Source organism: Gymnoscopelus microlampas (assembly GCF_963454915.1).
Source record: "Gymnoscopelus microlampas genome assembly, chromosome: 4".
NCBI lineage: Eukaryota > Metazoa > Chordata > Actinopteri > Myctophiformes > Myctophidae > Gymnoscopelus > Gymnoscopelus microlampas.
Genome location: NC_139941.1, coordinates 35784003 through 35801819, shown reverse-complemented (window position 1 = coordinate 35801819; position 17817 = coordinate 35784003). Strand labels below are relative to the sequence as shown.

The 17817-nt window shown below is 43.2% G+C and overlaps 1 protein-coding gene across 4 annotated transcripts in view; it reads left to right on the top strand.

Moving 5' to 3' along the window:
* The first annotated feature begins 7075 nt into the window (after window positions 1-7075).
* Window positions 7076-17817, top strand: part of sema4c (sema domain, immunoglobulin domain (Ig), transmembrane domain (TM) and short cytoplasmic domain, (semaphorin) 4C) — a 106966-nt gene continuing 96224 nt past the window's right edge. For all 4 annotated transcript variants that reach the window (XR_014600585.1, XR_014600586.1, XR_014600587.1 and 1 more), the window contains exon 1: window positions 7076-7685. The gene's annotated coding sequence lies outside the window, so the exon portion shown is untranslated. The remainder of the gene's footprint in view (window positions 7686-17817) is intronic.

The window sequence follows — 17817 nt, the reverse complement described above, 5'->3', positions numbered from 1 at the left end:
GTTTGTACGGCAATCTTAGCTCATCAGGATGGAATATGAAAAATCGGACAGATCCGTCTTCATCACATGACTATAGAGATAACGTATCGATTTGCCTGATGTCTGGACAAAATCAGTAATATTATTATTTTTTAATCGCAAAAATGTACCTCCTGGTGGCGCTATTACAGGACGATGTGAAATATTTGGGGCAGAGGTTCTGTTCTGGCTTTCAGGGACTGTGCATGCACAGTTTCACGCCGATCGGACAGTGTTGCTGTAGATTAGGTGCTCACGGACGGATGGACGGACAGACAGACGGACACGGACGGACGGACGGACGGACGGACAGGGGCGATAACATAGTCTCGGCCATGCCTTCGGCCTGGAGCAGACATAAGAATAATAAGAATAATTTGGCCTATTTGATCCCATGTGGAAATTCAGTTTTCAGCTTCACCCAGCTGATTGCTGCTCAAGTGGTCAGACTTGAGCACAGGGGGGAGCAGTTAAGGGTTAAAAAGTCATATAACAGAGTTAGTATAGTGTATGTGTAGCGAAAATATTAGATTTACAGTGACATGTTGTGAGCTTATAGATCTGCTATTTTTGCAATTTTTTTAAAAGAAAATTACTAAGGAAAGAAAGAAAGAAAATACGTTTGCCTATGATACCATGCCCAAAATAGGAATGCTAGCTTTAAAGTGCCTGACCCATTAAAACCAGGAAAGTTGTCATTTTAGATTTTAGCTATATAACAAAAATATTCACCTGTTTCCTAGGCTGTGTGTTTTCCACTTCCTGTCGATTTGATCCAATGAAATCCAATGAAACTGGTCAGATGACCAATGATATCCGATGAAATCGACAGGAAGTGGAAAACACACAGCCTAGGAAACAGGTTAATAGGTTTTTCAGAATCGTGCTGCACTGCAAGCTTATACATCTGCTATTTTTGAACATTTTTGAAAAATCTTGAAAGTGAATTTTGATTTTCTGGGGGTAAACCTGGCACAAAACATTTATAGATGGGGGTCCGTGGCCAAATATGACGTGGGCACCGGAAATGTTATGTACCATTAATAAATACAGTTTCTGATGACCTGTTGTTGCATTTCAATCTGTGGGCACTAGGACCCTGCATCATTAATTTTTCACCATTCCTTCCCAATTGACAAACGTTGTAATGACACAGAGCTACCAGCAGGTGTTCCCAAATTAGACCATTGCGATGAATGTTGCCCAGTATAGCTTTAAAAATATTTATTGTCTCCGCCAGGCCGAAGGCATGGCGAGAGAGTATGTTTTACCCTCCGTCCGTCCGTCCGTCCGTCCGTCCGTCCGTCCGTCCGTGTGTCCGTCCGTCCGTGTGTCCGTCCGTCCGTCCTGTCCGTGTGTTACCACCAAATCTCCGGCACCGTTGGCCCGGTCGCTGCGAAACTGTGCACACACACTCCCTGGATGCCTCTGGAACCTCTGCCTCAAATTTTTCACATGGGCCTGTTATAGCGCCACCAGGAGGCCGATTTGTGCAAAACCCATTTTTTCACATTACTCCTACAGTTTTTAACCAAACGTCATGCAAATCGGTACACAGTATCTCTATAGTCATGTGACCAACCCTGATCTGTCCGATTTCCCATATTCCATCCTCATTGGTTAAGGTTGCCATCCAAAGTTTGCAGGATTGGTCCGTTTTGAACAAACTGCCTCAAACCATGAACGCAGCTTGCGATTTCCGTAAAATTTCACACGCACATTCTCACTAGGCCGAGGAAGAAATGCCACCCTTTTCACATTGGCCTGTTATAGCGCCACCAGCAGGTCTAATTTAGCAAAACACATTTTTGGAACAAAATGCCTCAAATCATGAATGCTGTGTCTGATTGCCGTGAAAGACCTAAGACAGGGATGGGCAACTGGCGGCCCGCACCGTCACTCAATGCGGCCCCAGGCCAAAATCCCCCCCCAAAAAAAGTTATTTTATTTATTTATTTTTTTACGTTTTTTTTTAAAATCACAACGAAAAACAAAGTCATCTAAACATATCCGAAATGTGAACTATTGCCTTGAACTGTTCCAAACATGCAACTTTCCATGAATCATCAAACTAAAGATATCAAGACCTTTATTGCTAGAAGGATGCATTTCAGATGACGTAAAGAGTGCTGTGTTCATCCCAAACAGAAACCGTTCATTAATTGCAATGGTACAGTACAGTATAACATACTGTACATGGGCATACGTGCACATGCAACAGCCACCCATGTGAATGGCAACGAGCCAACGACATGCACAGCACCGTCAGCACAGCGCGTATGTCACATTTCTTTGACATAAGACTTTCAGAGGTCTTTTAACTCCAGATGGTTGCCTAGCTAACTTCAGCTAATGTAGCTAATGTATGGTTCTAGCCACTGTATAACACTGTAGCGTTTTACTGCATCTACGTGAGTATACAGCATTAGCTCTTCACAGTAACATTGTTGCTGTCGGTCAGAAACCTTGTTATCTCCATATTTCTTATTTTTTTCCTCCATAAATTAATGACCTATTTCTTACATTTCTGATCAAGAACAATCCAGCTTTCTCCGCTTATAAGCTTGCCATGCAGGCTTCAAGCTCTGCAATTTGTCTCTGCATAGTTCCACCACAAAAGGCTTTTGAACCTATGTTATTTTCTTTTAGTACTTTGAATAGTTTACTTGACAGGTGTCTCGCCTCCACTGCTCGCAAAGTGCTTCCAAAACGTGTATGGCCTTAAAGGGCAAGACCACTTTGGTAGAGGTTTGGGTTGTGTAGTTACCTTGCCATGATGTAACTCCAAAGGTGGGCAAGAAATAAAAAATAATTGCTCCATTGATTAGAAATTGATAATTCAAAATATGCTCCTCATTGACTTACATTGCACAGTAAAACAGCTCTCAAAGTCACTCTTTTAGCACAGAAACGAACGCAAACAAAGTTGATTCAGACAATATAGAACATCACCAAACCCAGTACTGTTTTTTTTTTTAATAAAAATGTCAACTTCCTGTTGATTTTGCCATTTTTAATAAGTAGAAAACCCGGACTGGATCGGCGGATCCGGATCCAGATCTTCAAATAGTAAAATCAACAGGAAGTTGACATTTTTATATTAAAAAAAAACAGTACTGGGTTTGGTGATGCTCTATATTGTCTGAATCAGCTATATTTGGGTTCATGTATGTGCTAAAAGAGTGACTTTGAGAGCAGTTTTACCGTACAATGTAAGTCAATGAGGAGCATATTTTGAATTATCAATTTCTAATCAATGGAGAAATTATTTTTGATTTCTTGCCCACCTTTGGAGTTACATCATGGCAAGGTAACTACACAACCCAAACCTCTACCAAAGTGGTCTTACCCTTTAACTGAGCAATTTGACCTGCTGTGGTACACGCCACAGGCAAAAGACGGACAAAAGACACTGACAGAGTAGAATAAGCCATTCAATAATCACACATATAGTGGGCAGGAAATCATAAGGTCTTGACTTGATGAAAAACACGATAATTATGATTCAGGAAAGTTATACATTTGCTGAAGTTAGAGTTCTCCTCCTAACACTATATGGACCAGAGCTAGTTGCCCCCCCCTCTCTCTCTCTCTCTCTCTCTCTCTCTCTCTCTCTCTCTCTCTCTCTCTCTCTCTCTCTCTCTCTCTCTCTCTCTCTCTCTCTCTCTCTCTCGGGGATGACAGGAGATTACTCTTATTGAGAATAAAACACCATGCTATCTACTTAGCTAACACCCAATGCAAATTCATTCATATTAATTAGTCTGATAGTTTTGTTTTCAATGCTTTAGTATTTTGCGTGATATCCTAGTTATTTGTATTTGTGAAATAGCCTTTGATAAAGTAGATAAAAGAGCTGATAAAGGTCGTAAATCCTACTCTATGTTAATTAAAACTAGGCTTGTCTGGGCGTTTCTAGCCCGTTCACCAAATGGACGAGCCTATCAGCGTTGTCGCACATCGTTCTGTGATTGACAGCGACAGTTGGCCAATCAGGTGGCGAGTTCGAGTGAGCCCGAATGGGACCGAGTGCAGCCGACAAAAATGGAACGATCCGCCATTGTTTCTGTGGCAAGTTACACTTTTTACTTTCGTTTTTAAAACGCTCTCAAACTTATTTTTTGAGGCACGGAATTTAGTTTTAAGATATCGTTTGGATATCCCCGGACAGTTTTGCCAACGGGGGGGGGGTCCGTTTTGTCAACGGGGGGGGGGGGGGGTCCCCTGCCGATAAACAATGCGGCCCCCCAGAGTGATTGAGGAAATTTTGTGGCCCTCACCATCTACAAAGCTGCCCACCCCTGACCTAAGAATAAATGGCACCCTTTTCACATTGGCCTTTTATAGCACCACCAGGAGGCCAGAATAACGTACCTGACCTGGCGGAGACCTGTGCTCCGAGGAGCACTTTTTCTAGTTTTTGTTCATTTGGGTCCTGGCCTGGGGAGACACCAATTGTAGCCTATCTTTTGGGTCTTGACTCTTGAGCTAAAAAGTTTGGGAACCCATGTTCTATATCGTCAGAATCACCTTGGTTTACGTTACGTTCCTATACGGGCTAAAAGAGTGACTTTAAGAGCTGTTTCACAATTTGCAATTTAGACATTTAGCAGATGCTGTTAATCCAGAGTGAGTTACAAGGAAAACACGAGGTAATACATCAAATGCATAGAAATAGTCATCTAGGATCATAGGTAAACCAAGAACCTATCATCAGTGCAAACAGTATAATGTAAAAAATATATAATCTGTATAGCTAAATTGAAACTATACACACTAGGATGCCAGGTCTACAAATGACCAGGCATCTGTCAACATAACATGTAGATAGATCTAAATTACATTACATGCTATCTAAATTACATTTTAGCCTTTGCATAAGCCTGCAAGGTTGCCAAGGCTAGGGCAAGTGCTACGGCAAGTGCTACGGGGCGTACAGGTTAAGGTGGAGTCCGAAGTTTCACCATACAATGTAAGTCAATGAGGAACATATTTTGAATTATCAATTTCTCATCAATGGAGCCACCTTTGGAGTTATATCATGGCAAGGTTACTACACAACCCAAACCTCTACCAAAGTATTCTTGCCATTTAACCAATGAAAAATAAGAGCTTGTAACCATAATAAGTTCATTGGAACACAGGTTACATTCCCTGAAAGGTAATGTTTTTTGAATAAGGTTTTAGCCCCAGAGTGACAATATATAGGCCTATATACGTATGTTATATGACACATACATTTCTTTCTCACTGATCAAATTGCAACTCAAATCAAAATCATATTGCGATTTGAGAACCACAGATTTATGTAATTTAGAGAACTGTGGGAAAGCTGAGTCGGCTATATTAAGGCATAATCTTTTATTCTGCTATAGTCGCTGTGCTCAGGGTCAATGAACCTGTTCACCTTGCCACTCTGTTATTTAATTACCCTACCAGTGCAAACAGTCTGTCTCTCCTACAGAGACAGAGTATAGAACAGAAGACTTGCACTTCCTATTATTTTTCATCTTTTTTGTGCTGCTTTTTAGTTTAGTTGTGTTCTAGCCTAATAGTAATGTGAGCAATTCACATTCTTTTTAGATTCATACTACTCCACTAGTCATCATAAATTACTAGATAAGTGTGAGTCATTGAGACACATAAAACAAACTAATAAATCTGATACTGGTTCTCTCTCTCTCTCTCTGTTCTCTCTCTCTCTCTCTCTCTCTCTCTCTCTCTCTCTCTCTCTCTCTCTCTCTCTCTCTCTCTGTAGGCCTAATACCGTGTGTGTGTGTGTGTGTGTGTGTGTGTGTGTGTGTGTGTGTGTGTGTGTGTGTGTGTGTGTGTGTGTGTGTGTGTGTGTGTGTGTGTGTGTGTGTGTGTGTGTGTGTGTGTGTGTGTGTGTGTGTGTGTGTGTGTGCGTGTGTGGCCTTGTTTGTTGGTTTGTTGTTTGTTTGTTCTTATTTGTTGGTTTTTAGATGGTTTGTTTCATACTAGTCCAATGCATCTCTCTCTCTCTCTCTCTCTCTCTCTCTATATATATATATATATATATATATATATATATATATATATATATAATTATCTATAGGCCTACGTGTATATATACATAGGCTACAGTATGAAACATGACACACAATCTGACAATTATACTTCATTTCTGCATCTTGCTATGTATTTTTTTCTTCTTTTTTTTTGTCCTCCATGTGCTCGTGATATCACAGCCTATAATCATACTTTATACAGAGCCTGTCGGTCCTTGACAGCAACAAGTACTGCAAGTGAAGTGGCCTATGAATGGGATATTCAAACCTGTATGAGTAGCCTTTGCTGAATGCCATAACATCGTAGCATCAACCGTAATGAAATGTCCTTATATTCAAACTGACCGAGAGATAACGTAATGACTTCTGGAAGTTCTGGGACCTTCGTCGATGTGGGGCCTTGATTGAAGGCTAGCCTATGGGCGGGGACCTGGCTGTTTGTGTATGTTTTTTGAACGCTCACACGGCCCACGGGTTCCCGCTGTGATACGTGCTGCAGAAGTAGGGCTTTTGGGCACATGCTGCAGCAGCGCAACGGAACGGCGTGCACATCAGTGTTGCCATGTCTGCTTATTATAAGCGACTTTAGGCTTGTTTTTCTGTAAAGTTGCTTGTAAATATTGGTAGTAGTTGCTGTTTTTTGGGGATTGTTTGGAAAGTGTAGTTGCTTATTTAGGCTTGCTTCCAAATAAAATCATTATTATTTAAACCAGTGGTTCACAAATATTTTCAAGGAAATGTTTGTGCCAGGGTCCAAGAGCATTTGTGTTGTTAGAATGTTTAAAACATATTCCACATTTTATTGCAAAAGTTTTTTGAAAATAGCAGATCTACAAGCTTGCAACTTAGGCCACATGAGCATTTTAAACCTATAGGTTTAAAGTGCTCATGTGATGTGGCCTAAGTTGCTTCTTTTGGGCTTGTTTTCTTAGACCTGGCTGCTTATTTCTCTCCCAAAGTATGGCAACACTGCGTGCACATACATACACACACACACGTCTTGTTGAAATTGGCACAGGCAACACAGTGGAACACACGCACTCGATGTGTCTTGTTGAACGAACAGCCTGAAACTTATTCCTACCTAGAGTTCTGTGGACACAGAAAGGGACCATATAGTTGCGTTGGACGCGGATAGGCTTTTGTTTTTCAGCCGCTGGAAGTGGATTTAATTCCCGTTTTCTTTCTCCACTCCCCCCCCCCCTCTCTCTCTCTCTTCTAGTGGTCTCGTATTTCAAAGACTGGTGGAGACGGAGCTGCGTGGAGCTGAGAGCGAGTTCCGCTATGTATGTAAACTGACAGCATCATATGTCCCGATTTACCTAATAATATTCAACCAGCACCCGGACAATAAGAGCAGCGAGAGCAGCAGCAGGACCGCGGTGAAATGTACGAGGATGTGGAATAATTCATAACTTGCGATAATTCAAAACAAAGCCAGCCAGGGGTATAACGGCAGGAAAAAAAGGATACTGGGGATCTGTCGACAGTTTTTACGCGACCGTGCGGACTGAGGACTGGAGGAGAGACTGACTGACAGTGAGCGGACAGGAGAGGAGAGATACTGAGCGGTCACACAAACAGCTGCCTGGCTGCGAGGAGAAGCATTAACGCATCGTCTGGAATATAAAAACAAAGGTAAGTTTGGTTATGTTATCGCAGCGAGCGGCGCAGTCGTTTTTTTTTCTGCTGATGATGCGCCGTGAAATGGACCGAGGTTCTTTGGATTAAAAGTAGGCGAGAGAGAGAGAGACGGAGGGGGAGAAACAGAAACGCATCTCATCCTGCTGTTTGCCTCGGCCGACACACAGACAAGACACAGGGCTCCAACTGTTGCCACGAAGCACGTTTTTATTTAGTATTTCGGTGTCTTCCTTGTGATGCATTGTTGTTTAAAGGGGGCGACCGATATAGGCTTTGTAGTCTTGTTGTCGTTATTCTGCTTTGCAACTTTTATCTGCCGTTTCTCGCTATGTAAACATAGCGCACTGCGGTTTAGAAGCAGTTGGATTCAATTCAAACTGCGAAGCATTTTTTTTTTGTTCCAAAATATCCAAAGTCACCACTCTTTAAAACAGTATGGTCCAGTATAGTCCCATAATACGAGTGCATATTAACACACACACACACACACACGCACGCACGCACGCACGCACGCACGCACGGCACACGCAGGCAGGCACACACACACACACACACACACACACACACACACACACACACACACACACACACACACACACACACACACACATATATGTATATGTATATATATATATATATACACACACACACACACACACACACACACACACACACACACACACACACACACACATATATGCGTGTGTGCGCATAATACCCTACCAATGCCGAGTCCCCATTGCCTTGTGCCACGTTTGTCGCTCTATCATTGGTCCCCTCGGGAAGACAAATCTGCTTTTCAAATTTGGGTACATGAGGAGCTGAACTGTCGAACCGCGGCTTCAATGTTAAACGCAGACTTTTCCGCCCCAGGCTGAAATCGTTTGCTCAGCTGACATTCACTAATCGAGATTTGTTTTGGAGAACTTATTGTTATTGCTATGTCCTTCTAGTTTAGTTTTTGTTTAGTTTTTTTGCATTTATTATTTTTGAGTGAAACTCGTCCCAGATATAGGCTACTGGACTGTGTGTGTGTGTGTGTGTGTGTGTGTGTGTGTGTGTGTGTGTGTGTGTGTGTGTGTGTGTGTGTGTGTGCGCGCGTGCGTGTATGTGCATCACTCACACTGTGTGTGCATCACTCACACAAATCTAGGCTACATCAGGGATGTAGGCTACATATGTGTATATTATCTTCATGTTATTATGTCATACTTCCCAGTTTGTGTATGTACATGTTATTGCACAGAAAGAAAGAAAGAAAGAAAAACTGGACCACAACAGTATGCATATACGTCAGAATGAACCCTCAGCTTGTCATTGTTTGAGTAGAATTACTGGGATGTGCTAGATGCTAGACCGACCAAATAACCCTACCCGACACTTAATACATTCCCCTCACCTTTCTGAGCTCATAATAATCTTCAGTACATGTTAACACTATATCCCTCATAGTAATAAATATCATACTCATACAAATTACATCAAAACAGTGAACCCATAGTTTAGCCTCTTTATTGCCAATTAATGAGGAGTGTGTGTGTCTCTGTTCGTGCCCTTGATGTATCACTCAACTTCAGCTGTCTCATGGCTAAAACATCCCATTTGGCAGGGACACAGTCGCACATGCACTAATAGACTCGCATTCACTTGCACGGCCACACACACATATAGACTCACATATGTGTGCACACATGCACACACACGTAGTAGCAGCAGGCGCAGCAGGCCTGCAATCCCAGATGTTAATGGCTCTATTGAGAGTGCCAGTGGAGTCCTGCCAGCCACAGACAATAGAGGCCACATCCTGATGGCCTGACCTCGGCCCTGGCCCTGAAGTCCTCCTTCCTTCCCCTCCTTACTTCTCCTTTGGACCCTATTCAGTCAAACGTCATTCATATACCGTGCAGCAGGGGTCTTTATGTTTTTCAGGCTAAGGACCCCTTAGCTCAGAGAGAGATGATGGTTCGACCCCCCACCATATTGTATAAAATTGTGTTGCAGATTAATCTTTTGCATAGATAGCTTCGTAGACTTGTTTGACAGCACTAGTGTCCGTGTTGTGTGAGTTTATGTTTTTGTGAATTTCAGGCATTTAACCACTTAAACCCTCAATACTTAGTAAACTTGTGTTGACATTTGCCTCTGTGCTTGGTCTGCTCTTTTTTCCCTCTACAGTGTAGAAGGAAACAAGTAGAGTCTACACAAACCGCTTCGCCGGAAATAGCCAATCTATAAGCTCACAACGTGCCACCACGCGACACGCTGTGAGATTTTAGATCTGCTATTTTCGGAGAACTTTCCCCAACTTCCCCCACAGAATAGGGATGCTTGGGTTAATGTGGTTAATGTTAAATATAAAAGTAGCTATCACACAAAGATTTGGCGGCCCCTCTTTAGTAGGCCTTATTTGTGTATGTACAGTATCTGTGTTCTACTGTCCATTTTTGACAGTGCATCTGTCTATAATTTTGCACACGTGTGCAGGTGTATTCATGCATGGCTTGTTTTTGAGTACTGGCATGTGTTTGCCAGTGTTTATGCTCACCGGTTTCTCCGTCTGCATGCACGCACGTGCACATCACTGAACATCTGTAGCCCTGTGTACTTGGACACCAGAGAGTTGATGTTGCATCCTAGCTGCTAACTTCCACGCTGCACCAGATGTCCCCTACAGTATACACTCACTGTGTGTGAGTCAGTGCATGTCTATATACACATATACAGTTATTACAGTGTGTGTACTGTATATATGTATGTATAGTATATACAGTATAAGTCCCTCCTCGACAATCAACAGTTGATGATAGTACATCTTGCTGCATGATTTGTAGGTTATGGGAAAAGTTTAAAAAGCACTTGCGAAATAACAGTTGGGTTTTCTTCCTCTCCGGGAGATATTCAATATCTCTGAGCATCTTTCATTTTCTGTCTACTTTTTTTTGTCTTTAATAATTGTATTTCTTCAGAGCCGGGTTTTATTTTTCTCTCTGTATGTGCATGTTTTGGAGTATGCCTGTGCTCTGTGCTCCCGGCTGAGCTGCCTGATGTTGCATCGAGGGAGGCTGTATTCACTACAGCATTAGTTGCGTGCCGCATCAAAATGTACAAGCTCACAACGTGTCGTGCAGCAAATGGTTATGAACTAAGCTTGTAGATCTGCTGTTATCAGTGTGCGACACAATGCGCAACTAACAGACTTAACAATCTGATGGATATTTTACATGCATGTCCTTGCCCTCGACATTCAACAGTTATCTGCTGCATGATTTACAGGTGGGGTAATGGGGAAAGTAAAAAACTCAATTGTGGAATAACCGTTGGCCTTTTTTCCACTCAGGGAGATATTCAATATATCTGTTTGCCTTTTTCTCTGTCTTTTTTGGGGGGGACTTTAATTGTATTTCTTCTGAGTCAGGTTTTACTTTTCTCTCTGTCTGTGCGTGGTTTGGAGTATGCCTGCACTCTGTGCTCCCGGCTGAGCCGAAGGCGTGCGTGCACACGCGCGCGTGTGTGTGTGGTTACATCTCTGTCTGTGCCCTGTGCCTTTTCATCCTGCATGAAGCAGAATGGCCTCGGCTCCATTTCAGATGCCACGCAGTATGTGTATAGTGTGTTTGTGTGTGTGTGTGTGTGTGTGTGTCAGTAGCGTATGGTGGGTTCTAACGTGGACCGGGCCAGATTCTTAAACCCCCCCCCCCCCGCGGGCCGGCGCGGGGGGGGGGGGGGCTCGCGCAACGATGGTTTGACGGGGAAACCGGTTTTTAATGGCCACCCATTAACAATCCGGCCGAATGCAAATAAGCCCGATTTGAAAACAAAGGCGAATTTCTGTGGTTGGCTACAACTGAATGGGTGATGGGGTGCTAATGTTGTTATGTTGATTTTTTGTTTTTTTCCCCTGGGGGAGCAGAGTTTTCCAGACCGGGCCATGGCCCCATTGGCCTCTATGACGATACGCCCTTGGTGTGTGTGTGTGTGTGAGACTGTTTGTGTGTAGAATGGGGAGGCCAACGTTCAAGGCAGGCCAGCTGTGAGATCTGTAGAGCAGGAGCAGATGGGTCATCTCTCTCTGTGTGTGTGTGTGTGTGTGTGTGTGTGTGTGTGTGTGTGTGTGTGTGTGTGTGTGTGTGTGTGTGTGTGTGTGTGTGTGTGTGTGTGTGTGTGTGTGTGTGTGTGTGTGTGTGTGTGTGTGTGTGTGTGTGTGTGTGTGAGTATGTCCGTGCGGCTGTGCGTGTGTGTACTTGGGGGGAGTTGGGGTAACAGAGGGGGGTCAGACTGGGCTGGGCTGATGTTTAGAGCAGAAAGGCGGGAGGGGAGTGTTTACAAGAGAGTGATGCTGAGTGAGATTGAAGGAAGAGTGGGGTCAAAGTGATATAATACTTGTTTAGATGGTGTAGTTGGGGGGGGGGGGGGGGGGGTTTGTAGAGAGACCGCGATATGTGGACAGCTGTGTGGACCAAGGCGACCAAGGCACACAAAAATCACCACTGTGGCTCACAGTGGTGAGACTCTCTCTCTCTCACACACACACACACACACACACACACACACACACACACACACACACACACAGTTTAGTTTAGAAGTAGGATATCCATAGGTCAGGGTAGACCTTGTGGGACTCTGGCAGGGACTTTAGTTGCAGATGTTCAAAGACTAGAGAGCCTCTTCATTGACTCTCTCTCTCTCTCTCTCTCTCTCTCTCTCTCTCTCTCTCTCTCTCTCTCTCTCTCTCTCTCTCTCTCTCGATTCAACCTGTAATCTTTCTCACTCAGTTAACCTACATTCTCACACATTTCACAGGTATTCACATTTTCCATCCCATAATATCAACAGCAATGTATGTATTCATGAACTTATGTTCATGTATTTCTTGTTTTTTCACTTACTTTGGCAATATAAATTTACACTTTCTCATGCCAACAATGCTCTCCTTTGAATTTGTATGTATTACATTCTGAATGAAAATGAGCTCTCCCCCTGCCACTCTCCCACTGTCTTTCTCACTGTGTTTCAGTAAAATTCAGCTCACAAAAGTCCCTGTTGTCACGGCTGTAGAATGAGCAATGTTGCTGATGTACTTTCCACTGCATTACAATGTAGAACAATCATATCAAAGACACAAACGGAAATCTTTAATTTTGGCACAACAAAGTATCTCGAGTCTCATTCTCCCTTTTGTTTTTGCTAATCTCCGTCTGTCTGACTTTGTATTCATACCCCTCCCCCCTCCCCCCTCTCATCAGTCATCTCTCTCTGTCTCTCCCCCTCCCTGTCAGACTACAGCATCAGTAGCATCATTAGGTGCCGTAGTGGAAGGGCGTGTGTTAGAAGTCTATTACATTATGTATGAGTGAGTCCAGCAGAGATGGAGTGAGGCAATGACCTGCATGTTAGTTTGTTACCAGCTGACCATTATTGACCATCTGCTGCCTGACAACTCTCTTATCCTCCCTCTATCTGCTGGTCTGTCTATCAGCCTGCAATGTATCACTGTCTGTCCATCTGTCTTAACTAATTATTTATCTACAGTACTGTCCCTCCAGGCACCAATACTGATTTTTCCAGTGTTTCCTGTTTGATGGTGTGGCCTTTTGTAACCAGAGAGAACACACACGTACGCGCGCGCACGCACACAGTGACACAGAGTCACACACACACACACACACACACACACACACACACACACACACACACACACACACACACACACACACACACACACACACACACACACACACACACACACACACACACACACACACACATACACAGAGTCACACACACACACACACACACACACACACACACACACACACACACACACACACACACACACACACACACACACACACACACACACACACACACACACACACACACAGAAGTCCTTGTGTTTCATGCATGTCGTCCAGTCATTTCCTCTTTCACACAGTTGCCCTTTTCCTTCCGTTGTCATCCTATTCCCTGAGCCTGTCCTCCTTTGGCTTGTCTTGAATTGGGGCGGGCGGGTAATACACTCATTTCTCTCTGCCTGCCAAACCTTGTCACTGTTTTTCACAGGCCACAAGTGAGTTATTTCTGGGGTGATGTTTCTTTATTGTTAAAGGTATTTGAACTTTATTTGACAGAACAGTGGATAGAGGTGAAAAAGAGGAGGTCATGAGCCAATACAAACCCATGATATCGCACTTAGGTCTGTGTGTAATGTGGAAGCCTTACTAAAATGTAATTGTCTCCGCCTAATATATTCGCCCCTGTCTGTCTGTCCGTCCGTCCGTCCGTCCGTCCGTCCGTGTGTGTGTGTGTGTCCGTGTGTGTTTGTCCTTGTGTATGTCCGTCCGTCTGTGTACGGCTAATCTCCGGCACTGATCGACATGAAACTGTGCACACACACTCCCTGGAGGCCAGAGCGGAACCTCTGCCTCAAATGTTTCACCTCGGCCTGTTATAGCGCCACCAGGAGGCCGATTTTTGCAAAACACATTTTTTATACAGATTATGTCCATTCATCACGCAAATCGGTACACCGTATCTCTATAGTCATGTGATCAAGACGGATCTGTCCGATTTCTTAATATTCCATCCTGATTGGCTTCCAAAGTTTGCAGGAGTGTCTCGTTTGGAACAAAATGCCTCAAATCATGAACGCATGCAGCGTCCGATTGCCGTGAAACTTTGCACGCACATTCCCACTAGGCCGAGGACGAAATGTTCACATTGGCCTGTTATAGCGCCACCAGGAGATAGATTGTTTACAAACAAATGTTTTGATATTACTCCTACAGATTTTGTCCAAACATCTGCTACAGACTTTCAACACTCCCGCAATTCAACATTTTGTGAATATAGGTCTGTGCAAATAAATCATACAATGCTGGCCCACCATAACCTACCTGGCCTGTCGGAGATCTGTGCTCTGAGAAGCACATTTTCTTGTTTATTTTGTTCTATTATTTGACAAACTGTTACTTTTGTTGATTGACACTGTCGCATGACTAAGTATGAATTGGGCTTAACTGGCCACTAGTCCACTAGCCCAATATGAGTAACTTGATATGGTTTTCAGCTACAGTTCAGGGGAACTAGACTACAGTACCTGATACCTAAGCCTTGCATTAGCCTGGGTCTCTATAGCATTACGATTGATAGCCACTGTTTCAGTGTGTCTGTGAATAGCAATCCTGCGTGTCAGCCCATGCACTGGTTTATTGTTTGTTTGTTCCTCCTCAGCACATGTTTTGCGGCAGCCTGTCCACAGTCATCTTTGTGTAGTGTAATTGTGCTCTTTTTGTTGTTCTGCTTATTGTTGTTGGGGACAGTTTGGGATGTCTGGACTCCATGAGCGTGCAATGTGCGTTGTTTTCATGCATCAGTGGTAATGGTAGTGGCTTTGTGCGTATGATTGTGATGTTATTGTGATATGGTGGGTTGTGTGTGTGTGTGCATGTAATGGTCAGAATTGTGTGTATGTGCGCGCGCACGCACACACAGTCACACACCATTTGAAGAAGCCTAAACTCATAAAAATATTTCTGGTCTGAAGTACGGAAACATAATTTGGACTCCGGACACGGGAGAGTCGTGTTTACCAGATCCAATGTAAATGTTTAATCTTTACCGGTCTCAATGTTACACACATTGATTAAGAAACTTAATTAGAAAGGCTTCTCTCTCTCTCTCTCTCTCTCTCTCTCTCTCTCTCTCTCTCTCTCTCTCTCTCTCTCTCTCTCTCTCTCTCTCTACCTCTCTCTACCTCTCCCTCCCTCTCTCTCTCTCTCTCTCTCTCTCTCTCTCTCTCTCTCTCTCTCTCTCTCTCTCTCTCTCTCTGTCTCTCTCTCTCTCTCTCTTGCTCTGGATGCACATGCTCTTGTTTATTCATGCAGGTCCATTTTATACTTGTTTTCACTGTATAGTATGTATTGAGATTATGTGCATTGTGTAATTCATTGGTCCATAGACACGTGTGCGTGCGCGCGTGTGGTGTCTGTACAGATTATCTGTGTCAAATAGTATGAATAACATTCCCTTAGAATGCATTTCTGTCTATCATTTAGGAAAATCATCAGAAATTCAATGCTTAATAGCTTCAGTCCATCCAACCACTCTTTCTTGCAATTTACATGATGGACCAGTAGTAATGGAGTTAATAGACAGCTTATGAGTATCGTATGTCATGTCATGGTGGCTATTTCCTGCGTGACAAAGCCAACCATCTAATTACAGACAGAGCCTACAAGGCATAGTGCCCAAATAAAGTTTAACAGTCATCTTTCTTTATGGCTTCATAGTTGTCTCTTAATCAGCTACAGTTTCAGAGCAAAGCCTTTAGTTTATTTTAAAAGTCAAGCTATGAAAACGAAGGTGAATCTTAACATGGCATCATATGTAGCCACCTTTGCCTTTAAATTAAAATGAATTAAGATTTCATGGCAACATTGGATATCCAAACCATTACCACGCTCATTTATAGTCATCTTGTCTATAAAGGCCCCTAAAGAAGCAAATGTGTTTTTTCATAAAAGAAATCTAAGGTGGGAATATTTTCGAGTGAAGTCCATTGTTTACTTCCACTTACTTGTAACGTTCTTGAAGGGAGAAAATAAACCTGTGCTAGCACATGGTGAAGTTACAAAAAGGCTACAAAAGGAGACTACCCCCATCCTTTTCAGAGCAGTATTGGTTGCTCTACCCGCCAGAAAGTATAACAAGCGCTCCCAATTCAGATGGCCGATGGGCTCTCGTCTGTCTATTTATCTGAGGTGCCAAGTAAGGCGTGCTTTTACTTTATCAACAAATCTATCACTAGGATTGTAGCCAATCACCTGCCCCTTTGGTGTATGGCACTCCATTCCTCTCTCCCTCACTCTGCCTACTCCTGCCAGGCTGTGATCTAATAAAATGAAACCTCATTAAGACTTTTGTTAATGGGGTTTCATTTACTCAAATGTAGTTTATCAAATGGTCAGAAATAACAGGAACATTTGTATAGTTCTGTCAAATTAGATAAAACAGACTCATTGCCTTTACTGTTGTGCATACTTGCAACGAGGACAGATAATGCTTACTAACTTGTAGTAGTCATCCCCCAAAGGTCCATTATGAGCCAGGAAAACCCCTGGAGAACAAACAGAGAGAGGGAGGAAAGAAAGAGAGACAGTGGAGACAGTCTGCAGGGTCTAGTCATGCAGATATAAACGAGGGCAGGGTTTGCCCCCCCCCCCCCCCCCCTCCTTGCCCCAGTCTAACAGGGTTAGTACACAGTAAAGTCTTCACGGTTAGTTTTCCTCTGAGACCCCACATGGGTCCATTTTTATACTCTCTGAGTTCAAATAATGCTGAGAATTTTACTGTGTAGATATTTTTTATGACAGCCCTTTTTTTGGCATTGTTCTGGTCTGATAGTACGGGCCCTCCCTACCCCTGGGACCGCCTCTTAGTGGCCAGGAAGCGCCGCAAGCGCACAGCTTGAACACACACACACACACAACCACACACACACACGCAAAAACATGCACTTGTGACTTTTACAACATTTACAGTGAGACACGCGGACTACACAAACACACACACATTCACATGCATAATACAATAATAAACAGACGCGTTTTACAAACATTCAGTGTGCGAATGCACACACAGAAATACACAACACACACATGACTCAGACTCTATCTACTCTCCTCCTGGCTTTCTCTCCATCACACTCTCTCCCACACATCCATCATCCCTCCATCTGGCTGTATCACCCCCAGCCTCCCATCACACCTCATCATCCTAACCTTTTTTCCCCCTGTACTAGGGCTGGGGGCGATATGACTTCAAATCAATATCACGATTATTTCAAACTTTTGCCTCGATTATAAAGAACGATTCCTTTTCTTCTTCTTTTTTTAATAGTAAAAATAGCCGATCTGTAGATCACCTATTTTCGTAATTTTTGTACGCCACCATTGTACAACAAAGTATTATACAGGGTTAAGTGGTTAATCAGACTAATCGAATTAGTCGATTAGGAAAAATCTATTAAAGTATTTTGCCTTCGATTCGTTGATAGAATGAAATCTTCTCGGTTATTTGGTTATAAGTCGCTTATAAGTTCTAAATATTGGTTTCGATATATTTT